Raw genomic sequence first — 12,308 nt, forward strand, 5'->3', positions numbered from 1 at the left:
ACGGTAATTTATATGAAAACCTCTTTTGTCGCGCATTGCAATTTTAATTTGAATCTCATATTATTTTATTTTGTATCAAGTGACACTTGACATGCACAAAAATTATTTTAAAAATATGAATCGACAGACTCTGGAAAATCGGGATAAAATTGGTACATTTCAATATTGATTAATTAATTATTAACATGTCCCTAATTAAATAAATTACTCGGAATGTGCAAGACGGTTGTACAATATTCTTAATCCCCCTTTTATTTATGTTGTATGTGTGTGCATATAGATTTATATTGGATCTCTCTGAAGTATATATTTTTTGTACCATTTTATCCAACATTTAATCCTGGACGGAAGCCAAACGCAGATTTCAAATTCTATTAAAATGATATTGGGAAAAGAAGGGCGGAGAGGAAGAAACATAATAAAATTAATAATTATTTCCTCCTATGTATAATATACCGCCTCGTATTTATGTGAAATGTACGAACATTGTAAAATACTAAAGATCTTTTTTTTAACCGTGTTAGTATTTCATTTCTCACGATTCTATTTTCCCCATTTTATTATTTCTCTCTTTACCGACATAAGTACACAATAACGTAATTAATCCACGCAATAAATTCCAAACTTTAATTAATTATAATTTACTTGCGACAAATAATCAACTGATTAAACCGACCTAAAAGATACGGCGATAATAATAATAAGCTTCATGAGCCACGAATGTGTGCATTCTTGCATGCACGATAGATTGGCAGTTGTGTATGTTCCAGGATTAAATGTTAACGCTAATCTGCCCGAGCCCGTCTATTTATGGCAATGGATCTAATTATAATATCACCTCTTTTGTGGCCTTTATATTGACACTAATTCAACGATATCTTTCGAAATGTATCAAACGACAGTGTAACATACGTTCTATAGCATAAGAATAAAATGTTGCGTACATCTAATGCAGGCTTTTCCTTATAGATCCACCGTCACAATTTGAAATAAGAAATTTAGACACTCACAGACCTGGCGTGTGGCAGCAAGCGTACCTGTAAATTACAAAAAATATATTAGAATCACAATCATCGCTACATTCCACACAATTAAGATGAAAAATGACCGACGTTCAAACTTTTCCAATTTACTTTACACAGGCACGTATTTACTAATTATACAATTTTTACTAAAACATTCTGCGTGATTACTTAACAACGTGTAAAAACGTTAGACAAACATTTCATTAAATATCTTCCTTAAATTGCTGAAAAAGCTTTTGTGCAACGATACAAAGCGGCCGCGGGAAATGAACGAGCAACGTCGCGGAAATGCATCGTTCGTTCCGCACGTAGCAAATCCTGACGTGTAATAAACACATAAGCAAATATTACTTACCACACGGTTGCGTTGTCCCGAGCCGTCCTGCGTACGACCAACGGCACCGCTGTTGCACTCCCTTACACTCGCGATTATCACTTGGCGAAATAACACGTCGCTATGAGTAACCGCTCGAGCCGGTGGCGAATGTTCGCGGGAAATGTAGCGAAAAAAAACAAGCGATTGTCACGAGAACCGGATTACTAATCGAATCTCGCCAAGTAAACGCCGCAAGTCCATCGACAACCGGCAGCGTGTCGCCAATTTCCGGCATTCACGCGTCGACGCGCGTTCGCGGGCCGAAAGGTGTCGGACAAAATCGCGGCTTATCAGAAACGACCAACTCGAGAATCACGTTCGAACACGAGCGTCGCACGACGCAGATAAAATCGGCACTTCCACGGCGAACGGACGTACGCGAGAGATCCGTGATATTCGAACGAACAATCGGAGACGCGCACGGCGATCCGAAGCCTCGCGACGACCGAGCGAGAGTGATTGCCGCCGCGAAGAGCAAAGAGGACGAGGGGCGTCGCGCGCGACCCGCTAACAACAACAAGGTCACCGGGCGACAAAAACTATTGCAAATATCCAACCGACTTGTCTACGTACCGAATATTTGACTCGCCGCGAGACGTAAAAAGATACGCGACGCTCTCTCTCTCTCTCTCTTTCTCTCTCGCGAGCGGAGCGTCGACGGACTCCGAAGCGTCGTCGAGAGCAGTGACGGGTATTCACGATACGCCTCGTCGGTTAAATCATCGCCGGCACATCAATTCCGCCGTCGCCGGGCGAAATATCGAAACGCGGGACTAATTTCGACGGCGCACTCACCGATCAAAGGCGACCCGACTCGCCGCTCGTCTCGAAAGTTCCACGACGCCATCTTTGACGGCCGAAAAGGCGCCAAATCCTCCGCCGGCCGTGGACACTGCGCGAATTAGATTGACGCGCGACATCGGTCGGTCCGTGCCCCAACGACCAATACCGACACTTAAATCCTAAGTAGAGCGGTATTGGTCGCTGGAGCGAGCAGGAGCAAGATGGAGCATGCGACGCGAACATACCTCGAGATACACCGCGAGCATGTAAATCCCATTCAAGCGCACGCTGTTAAACATCCGACGACGTGTCGCGAGCTTCCTTCACCGACGGGCACCGTTGATTCGCGACCGCGGCCCGAAAAGTATCGCCGCTGCTCGGAAACGGCAAACTCGAGAATCACGTTCGAACACGAACGTCGCGCGATGCAGGATAAACCGACGCCGTTCCGCGGCGAATAGATGTACGCGAGATAATCCGTTCGGACCAACGATCGACACTTGAGACGCGAACGGCGATCCGAAGCCTCGCGACGACTGAGCGATTGCCGGGACGAGGGGCGAGGGGCGTCGCGCGCGACCCGTAAAAACTAAGTCGCCGGGCGACAAAAACAATTCCGAATATCGCGCAACGGCCGACTTGTGGTCTACGTATCAAATATTTCATTCACCGCGCGGCGTATAGGAAGGTACGCGACGCTCTCTCTGTCGCTCTCTCGCGAGCCGAGCGGATCCGTCCCGCGCGGTACTTGGCGGACTCTAAAGCGTCGTCGAGAGCGGCGAATCCACACGTCTCGACGGTTAAGCCATGGCCGGCGTAGCGATAGCACTGTCGGCTGACAAAATATTGAAACGCGGGATTACCTAATTCCGACGGGCCGCTCGCTAGATCTGATGAAACGCGCCGCGGACACACCGCTTCGCCTCGACCGATACGCGACGCCATCTTCAGCGACAGAATACGCGCCAAATCTTGCCGGCCGTGGGTTTACCACGCGAGCGAGGGTGCGAACTCACAGAGCGAACGGCGCACGCAGAAAATCGCGGGACGAGCGCCTTGACCAATCACGAGCGTTCCGCTGTTTTCGTGATTGGTCAAGGCTCTCGTTCCGCTCTGTGAGTTGCACCCTCAGATTCACGTTCGATTGAGCGTCCGAAAAGGTGATATCGAGCTACACCGCGAGCACGTATATCCCACTAAAGCGCACGCTATTAAACAACCGACGACGTATCGCGGCGATATCGCGGCCCGAAAAGTTTCTTATCGACAACGGAAAGCACGGGATTCGTCCGAATGTGAGCGTCGCGGAGACGCGCGATGGAGGAGAAATCGACGCGGTTCCGTGGCACCTGCACTTTTCGCGGCGAACAGACGCGCGCGAGATATTCGTTGAAACGAATCGACGGCACTTGCAGACGCGAACACGTCCGGGGTCGTCGTCTCGCGGAAGCCTCGCGACAACTGAAGCGAAAATAATTGCCCGTCACGGAGAATGTGGGATGAGTAGTGACGTCGCGCAATAACAAGGTCGCCGGCCGACAATAACAACTCCGAGCAGTGCCGCGCGCCGGCGTTTCGTCACCGACACACGAAATAGTATTCGTCTGGCTGCGAGACGGGACGGGCGTATCGAGGTGTGAAACTTTGTGTCTACGATGTTAGAAATCGGCCCGCGTACCCGATTCGAGAAACGTGTAGCGAATCAACTGCAGCTCTTCTGTAAAAGATGCAAGTTGATTGGCTACATATTTCTTGGGCCGAGATCGCGGGCCGATTTCTAACATCGAGTGGACACAAGGCCCGGTTGCACCAACGTCGCTCAACTTTAGGTGCGTTTCACGCACGATGCGCATTGTTTATCCTTGTCATTCACCAAAATGTTAAAGAAGGATAAACGACGCGTCATGCGCATCATGCATGAAACGGAATGCACTCTTTAACTCTAGCTTAATTCACTCTCCGTCTCTTTCTAACCGTTTCCCTTAGAAAGAGACAAAGAGTGAATGAAGCCGAGGTTGAAATTGAGCGACGTTGGTGCAACCGGGCCTAACCCCTGGTCCACAATCATGCTTTAAGTAAGCTGTAAGTCTTAAGCCGTAAGAAATTAACCAATCACAGATGAGAGTGAGGGGAATAAATGTCTGTGATTGGTTAATTTTTTACGGCTTAAGGTTTACAGCTCACTTAAAGCAAGATTGTGGACCAGGGGTAAGGGCCGTGGCACACAAACGGCCTTAAGCAATAAGACGTAAGCAGTAAACGAATTGACCAATCATAGTCGAGAATATATAAAATTATGGCTGCCATAATTCTCGACTATGATTGGTCGATTCGTTTACTGCTTACGTCTTATTGCTTAAGGCCATTTGTGTGCCACGGCTCTAGTTTTCAATCTCGGCGAATTCTCCGTGCCTCAATCGGACGTCGCGTAGTGTCCGCTCTCGCTTCTCCGATCGTTCGTGGCGGCATCGCAGATCGGTGTCGAGGCGCGTCGAGTCGCCTCTCATCAGCGAGCGAGTCGTCAAAATTAGTCCCGCGTTTCAATATTTTGTCAGTCGACAGTGGAATTGCGGCAAGCTGGAGCATGCGACGCGAACAGACCGTGCACGTCACAGTGACTCGCGTAGTATCCACGGCCGGCGGAGATTTGGCGCCTTTTCGGCCGTTCAAGATGGCGTCGCGGAACTGGCGAGGGGAGCGGCGCGTCGGGGGTCGCCTTTGATCGGTGAGTGCGCCGTCGAAATTAGCCCCGCGTTTCAATATTTTGTCAGTCGACGGTGGAATTGATATACCGGCGATGGTTTAACCGATGGGGCGTGTCGTGAATATCCGTCACTGCTCTCGGCGACGCTTTGGACGCCGCGCGGGAGAATCCGCCCGTCGACGCTCGGCTCGCGAGAGAGAAAGGGAGCGTCGCGCGTCTTCCTACGCCTCGCGGTGAGTCAAATATCTGGTACGTAGACGACAAGACGGTTGGCGCGTGATACTCGCAATAGTTTTTGTCGCCCGGTGACCTTGTTATCGTTCGCGGGCCGCGCGCGACGCCCCGCGTCCTCCTTGTTCTTCGCAGCGGCAATCATTCTCGCTCGGTCGTCGCGAAGCTTCGGATCGCCGTGCGCGTCGCCAAGTGTCGATCGTTCGTCTAGTCGTCGCGGAAATGCCGCGGAACGGCGTCGGTTTAGCCTGCATCGTGTGCGACGCTCGTGTTCGAACGTGATTCTCGAGTTTGCCGTTTCCGAGCAGCGTCGATAAGTTTTCGGGCCGCCATCGCGGATCGGTCGGTACGGAGTGACGCGTCGCGACGCGTCGCGACGCGTGTGACGAGTGAGCGACCCATCGGAATTAGTGTCGCGTTTCAATTGTTGCCGAGTGACATCGATACGGTATATCAATACACCGGCGATGGTTTGCGCCGCGTACTTGGCGAGATTCGCTCGATTGGAATCCGCGTCGCGCGACAATCGCATTTTTTCCGCCACGTCTACCGCGAACATGTATCTCTGGTAATAATCTGGACTGTGAGTGCAACAACGTGCCGTTCGCCGTACGCAGGAGGAAGGGCGCAAGGAAGAGCATGTGTGGTGAGCGATATTTGCTTGTTTATTTATTTATTTTTGGCAATTCTCGACTGCGCTTGGCCAATTCGCTTAAATCTTACTGTTTGTGTCCTCCTAACTTCGCTGACGTTATTTAAATCGATATTTACACGAACTTATTGACATGTCCGGGTCGCCGCGTAAATAATGCAGCGCAAAATGCAGCTCGATTTATTCCTCGGCTCAAAAGAGAAAGAATACTTTTATCGCCAGGGAATCGAAAGTTTGAGATTAAGGTGGGAGGAAGTTGTAAAAATGTAATGGAAAATGTATTTTGGATGAAAATCGGTCTGCCCTCTTAACAAAAATGCCTCGAGGAAAAACGCACTTAATTAACGTGACGATATATTCAATCCCCGCTGTGCGACATTGGGCATTTCGTTGCTCGAGAATAAAGTTTCTGATTAATATCGAGACAGAACGGCGAACGGGAATTCATCGCCCTAGATCGTTAAATTCCCGCTGGGCGCAGCCTCGATCGCGATACAGTAAGCCCCTGGCGCGGAAATCAGCGGCGCAATCGTGTAAATCACCAAGAACATTCCGTGAGTCGTGCGGCGAAACATGCGGCAAACAACGGATAGGCGACGGCGCGAATCGAACGGCGGGTTCGGGGCCGAGGGCCGGGCTAGCCCGGGTCGGCCCTTCGTATCAATAGCGTAGCTGCATCAACAGTGTTTAGTCGCTAATCCGCATACCTTGCGAGATAACAATGCATTCCACCTGTCCGCCGCGCCTGTTAGACCCCGCTCAGAATTAGGCTCGCGTATGACTCTCGGATACGGCACTCGGGGAGTTCGAGCGGCTCCACTATGACTCGCGGGATATCGCAGGATATCGAGCCCACTTCCGTAAGGCTAGCGCCACACTACGCGCGATTCGTGATTTCGCACCCTCGGAAAGGATTTCTGTCACTGGGACCAAAAATATTCTTGACGCATTTGTATTTCTCGCAACCCCATTTAGTAGAAAAATAAAACGGTATCGAAATAAAATCAATAATTCTTATTCTCTATCGAATGAAAAAAGATTGACTTACTATATTGAGACAAAAGTAATTTATATAAATGTAGGTTTATAATTCTTGCGTTTAGAATAAATTTTGTCCCCATCTTACAACGCACGAAGTTGGCATATTCGACAAAAGATGAAATATAATATTATTTTATTTTAGAATTTTTCGTTTGAGATTAAAATATTCCTTTCTCTACATTAAATATGATTGGTGCTATATCGATCCTATTTTATGAAACATTCAAGTGTAATAGCATTGGATCGGAAAATTTTTCCTGTGGGAGCGTGATTCGCAGAAATTCGTTGGACATTCGTTATTACTTACCACACTATTCGTGATTTGCAGTTTATCATTCGTAATTTGTCATTTGTCGTTTCGTTCGTGTTAACTTGGACAGCTTCTAACATTTATCTGTTATCACGGGACTTGCATCGTAAGTCTACAATTAGTCAAGTTTCAATATTATTTAAAGAACCATTATTTTCGCCAAAAACCACTCGGCTAGCGAATCGACGTATTTTTTCTTCATACTATTCACAAATATACGAATCACGAATCGCTCATTGTGTGACGCTAGCTTTACCGGAATCGAAGCTTCGTTCGCGATCGAGGAGAAATCACGAAAGCGATTCCGAAAACCACCGCAATTCGACAAATCGCGAAGGCAACTTCACTTCTCTCTCTCTCTTTTGGTTAAAAATAAAATCTGTAAAACGCTAGGGTTCCGTCGACAGATATTGACGAGCGGACGCTCGATAGTATCTCTCGGTTTACATAAGAGCCATGGCCGCCGTTGACGAGCATTCGTCTCCGTTGAATGCGGCACCCTCGACCAGCGGGGGTTAATAACACGGATTACGCTCCACCGCGTCCCTTGGCGACTTTCCACGACCGTCGTATCGCCCAAGGTATCGCCGACAAAGAGTTATCCGCGTCCGGACGGAAAATCCATTTTCCAACGGCATCTCGTTCGAGACGAGCAAAAAGCGTCCGTCAGGAAATGGTTGAATACGTTGCATCGGATAGAAAGCGGCGGGAGGGGACGGAGGTGAGGGTCTTCGACGATCTGGCGAGTTAAAGTTCTATCTCCGCGGCCGCGCACCACCGGGGGAAAGGTAATATTCTCTCTGCTCCGGATTTATGCCGCGGCGGTCGCTCACGGCGGTGGTAGAGATAATTGCAACGCGCGAGGGATCGCGCTGGAAGGGCGGGCCCCGTCCTCGTGGATTATGAACGGCCGTTTTGTCGCGTTGTTAGCAGATATCCGACGCAACTACGAGGCGAGAGAGACGCTAATTAAGTTTTTCGCGCGCGCGTCGCGTCTCGTCGCGTCTCCGCGCGCTGGAGGTCCCGGAGGAACCAACTCGTCGGGAACCCTCCGTCGCGTTCAACGAAGAGACCTGCCCTTAAAATTTTACCCGACGTATTTCTTAGATAGATTCTGAAGATTCTTACGCGCCGTGCGATAAAATGCTCGGCCCATTTTCTCTTCTTTGAGATTAATTTCAATAAAAATCCCTTACTTTCTGCCAAATGTTGAATCGCCGCGGGTATCTCGAGACCGTTCGAAAGGGGAATCGACGATGTCAAAAGTGTAACGAGATTCGGGGACATTCTGACATTTGCGCGCACTCCGCAAAATCGATGCGGTGGTATTAAAGTACCGCGGCCGTTTTAAGGTCCTCCGAGTTGTCAGAAGGACGGAGCGACGACGAGGAAAATAAGGTGAGAAGGGACTTGGGGCAATTACTCGTACGTTCCGGTTGCGAAGAATTATGGTCTCCAGTGCGGCAAACTCGCGACGAACTTTACCCGATCCTTAATTCCTTAACGCCTCGACCGTGCTAAAACTGTGTAAGAGCGATATATAATTCATTAATGCACTCGTCGCCTACCATTCCGTTAATTATTAATGAGAACCGACGTCGGCAAACAAATTTTATAAGTTCGAATTGCGTTAGTTCACGTTTTAATGACAGTTCGATGAAAGTTGGATTAGAAAGAAGAGAGCTCAGGTGAAATGTATGCCGCACTGTTATCAGATAATTCGAGTAAATAGTAATCTTTGATGTATCTAAATTACCAACTATTATGCAAGAAAAAGATGCGAGTCAAGATAACGTATTTCACAAACAGAACTAATTGCCTGAGTACAATTGCACGAGGTATACAGGGAGTAGCTGCTTTACAGAGCATATATTTGTGAAATATACAAGACGGATGGCAATTATCGCTAAGAGGGTGTTTTTTATTTAAGAATAACATGGGGAAAATGCTAATGAAAACACATCGAGGCGGTAACAACTTTCAAGTTAAAAAAGGAGAGAGACTTTCTCGCGTAAGCTTCGGAAAATAACTTCAAACGTTTAATAAAACCTCCTTCTCTATGAAATTTTTAACTAATTTCACTCTTAAACGGGTTTACAATTTAAGGATGGAATAGAAGGATACTTAATGAAATAAAAAATTTACTTTAAATTCAACCAATGACTTTCTTTTGCCGCGAGAATTTCGTTTTAGCAACCACTGAATGATTTCGAACGAAAGACGCTTCGCGTGTATCTAAAACACATTTTGAAGTATAAATGAAGCTCGCGTAACTTCTCGTCGGTTGACGGAATTAATTTGCGACGAGCATTCCTTTCGGCAAAAAAGATTCATCCATCCCTTTACCAAGCAGGCGAGAATTTTAGCTTAGACTACACTTTTTTATTACATTTAACGGCCTAGGCCACTTTGCACCCGTCGCATCAACTGGGTCACTGGATAGAGGCGTTTGAGGCCAGTGAGAAAAAGGGTTTTATTAAATTTTGGGGCTTAGGCCAGTTTCACACGTACAGTCTGACGATTGCAATTTTCCGCTGCAACGATACAAAGAGATGCTGCGAAGAGGGTCGTTCGGCTCCCACTTCTAGCTATAAACGAATTGCTTGCAATAACTGCCGCGCGATAAGTAATCCATATTTATGGAACAGACGATCGCCCGCCGAGAAAACTCGGCATTCAGTGATACGAGCCGCGTAGTAAGCGAAATTATTAAAGAGCCGCGATAATTAACGGCCGTACATGTATACCTGACCGAATTTTCAACATTGTACACGGTTTGTTACGCATGTATGCATAATGTATAGTATTATACGTATCGAGTGGCAGACTATACAGAGTATTCGAATAATTCATTGGCATTCGATAAACGGAATAATTCTTGTCGAGAAGTGAAATAATTTTCCCCCAACAAATGCATTAAAACAAAATAACCTGATTAAATGAAATTATTATTATAGAATTATCAATATTTTCAAGTTTTGCAAAAGTTGCAGAGACACGTCACGTGAGATAAAGAGTTAATATTGTTATCAATAACCAAAGGGCATATATTCCTATTATGCATGAACAATTTATATGTATGCAACCAACAAAAATCATTTTGTAACAGTAAGTTTGTTGATTTATATGAAATGTAATATAAACAGTTGAATTATGCGGGTATTGTCTGAAATTAATTTATTCCGAACGACCAAGTTGTGAGTGATATCTTCTTTAAAATTTATAAAAGTTAATATGACAAGCAATAATAAATAATATTACTTTTCGTTAAAAATCCTGCCTAAATGATTTATGATTTTGGCTGCAACCGAAACTTTTACACCGAAAAGTTTATATATTTTTTTTATTACATTTTTATATAAAAAAAAAGTCTATAAATTTCTCTATATGCTACCGTGCGTGCGACACACTGAAAATATGATATAAAATATAAATCAAAATATTTTTTGTATTATATATTGGCCTTTCAACTTGGGCCGGGATATTTATTCGCACCTCCGTTCGCGTCCTACTGACGTAACCCCCTTTCGATTTTCGTAACAATAAACAGTTTGAGCTGAATAATTTGACCGCTCGCTAATTAATGACAATTATCGCCGTTTCTCGTTACCAATTTCATTAAGCGAAACTGTTTTCGGCGTTTCATCACACAGCAGCTTCGCACGAAATTTTCACTCTTCTCTCGTCTCGCACACTTATGTTCCGAAAACGAGGGACGGTTTATTCCAACGTTTCGCTCCTTGGAAACGCAGGCGTCTCACGTGCAGAAAAGAGAACAAGGAATTTCAGCGAGGTGGTGGCGTCGCAGGATGCACTACTCCTGAGATGAGAAAAAGTCTGTGTCGTTTCCCGGGGGATCTCGTTACTCCTCGAGGCTCTTCGAGAGATTACTCGGCTAATCCCGCAGGGACGACGACAACGTCGAGCATGAGATCGAACGACAGCGTTAATGCCGCTTTTATCGTGCTGCAAAAATTTATTAAATAGGTCGCCGCAATACTGCACAGTGCACATACGTAACGGCTTCATATTGTTTAAGCTTGGAAATTATTTTACAAAAAGTAACAACTTTTAATCCGTGTGCATTGTGCTTCTCTTTCTCTTAATATCGTTTAATACCGCGTAACAAAATCTGTTTTGACAAAAATATCGGCGAGGATCACGCTCGAGAATAAAGATTGGTATTTTATATGTTTTGAGTAACACTTACCCTAAGGTTTAAATTCATTTCAACGTCTCTTCCAAGGAAAATTCGACTCAAAATTGACCAAAGAATCTATCTATTCTGTTGGAAATATTTCATTATGGAATATTCCGGAATATATTTCTTATAATATCCGAAATATTTTCGATCCTGTCTATCGCATTTTATTCGCAACAATTTTTCTATTTAAATTCCTCGACTTTGAATTTTGTAAGAAAAATTCGGAAGGGACAAGTCTCGAAAAAGTTAAATTGCTCGAAGGCTTGCCGCGTGCGCAGATTTCGTGCTGCACCTAAAGAGATCCTTGTCGCGGGAGTTTTATAGGCTCGCGGTATAAATCAGGCTAACGCTTCGTGGAAACTTTTGTAATATTCCATCACGCGGCCAGTGACAAGCATTATTCGATAGGTGGTCTTCGATCGCGCGAGTGGCCGAGGGCACTTACGTAATTTTATATCCGGACGTCTGGATTCAACCATTTTCGCGCTCCCTCGAGAAAGCTTCTCGACGTGAAAATGACCAGCCACCCGTAAGGTATCGTGGGGCTTGTTTACCTTTATTGGCTGCTTATACTGTTTACTATCGTCGTGCGCGCGTGAGTATACGGGGGATATTCCCGGAGTGTTGTAGCGGACTGTAAAAGGCGATAAGTCACAACGAAAATTGCACTTTATTGAACCATAAAAAGTATGATCCGTGTATATCGATGGGTGTCGCACGAATTGGTATGGAGCGCAACGGCCGCAGTTGATGGCAATTTTTTTTAATATTGAAAACTTTATCAGGGACAAAATGAAAATCATCTCACGGTAATCGCTTGTCTTAAACAGAGAGTCTAGAGCTTCGGTTACTCGCCAATTGTCAGAACATTGCAAAGTCCACATTTGATGGCAATTTTTTATAATATTGCTGACCTAATCAGGGACGAAATGAAGATGGTCTCACGGTAATGAGTTGTCTTGAACAGAGAGTTTAGAGCTTT

General features: G+C 45.8%; 1 protein-coding gene across 1 annotated transcript in view; it reads left to right on the forward strand.

Moving 5' to 3' along the window:
- The window catches only part of LOC105569630 (neurexin-1), a 218,668-nt gene that overhangs the window by 92,043 nt on the left and 114,317 nt on the right, over positions 1-12,308 (forward strand).

Source organism: Vollenhovia emeryi, unplaced genomic scaffold (assembly GCF_000949405.1).
Source record: "Vollenhovia emeryi isolate VEMERY1.0 unplaced genomic scaffold, V.emery_V1.0 DF939123.1, whole genome shotgun sequence".
NCBI classification, from domain to species: domain Eukaryota; kingdom Metazoa; phylum Arthropoda; class Insecta; order Hymenoptera; family Formicidae; genus Vollenhovia; species Vollenhovia emeryi.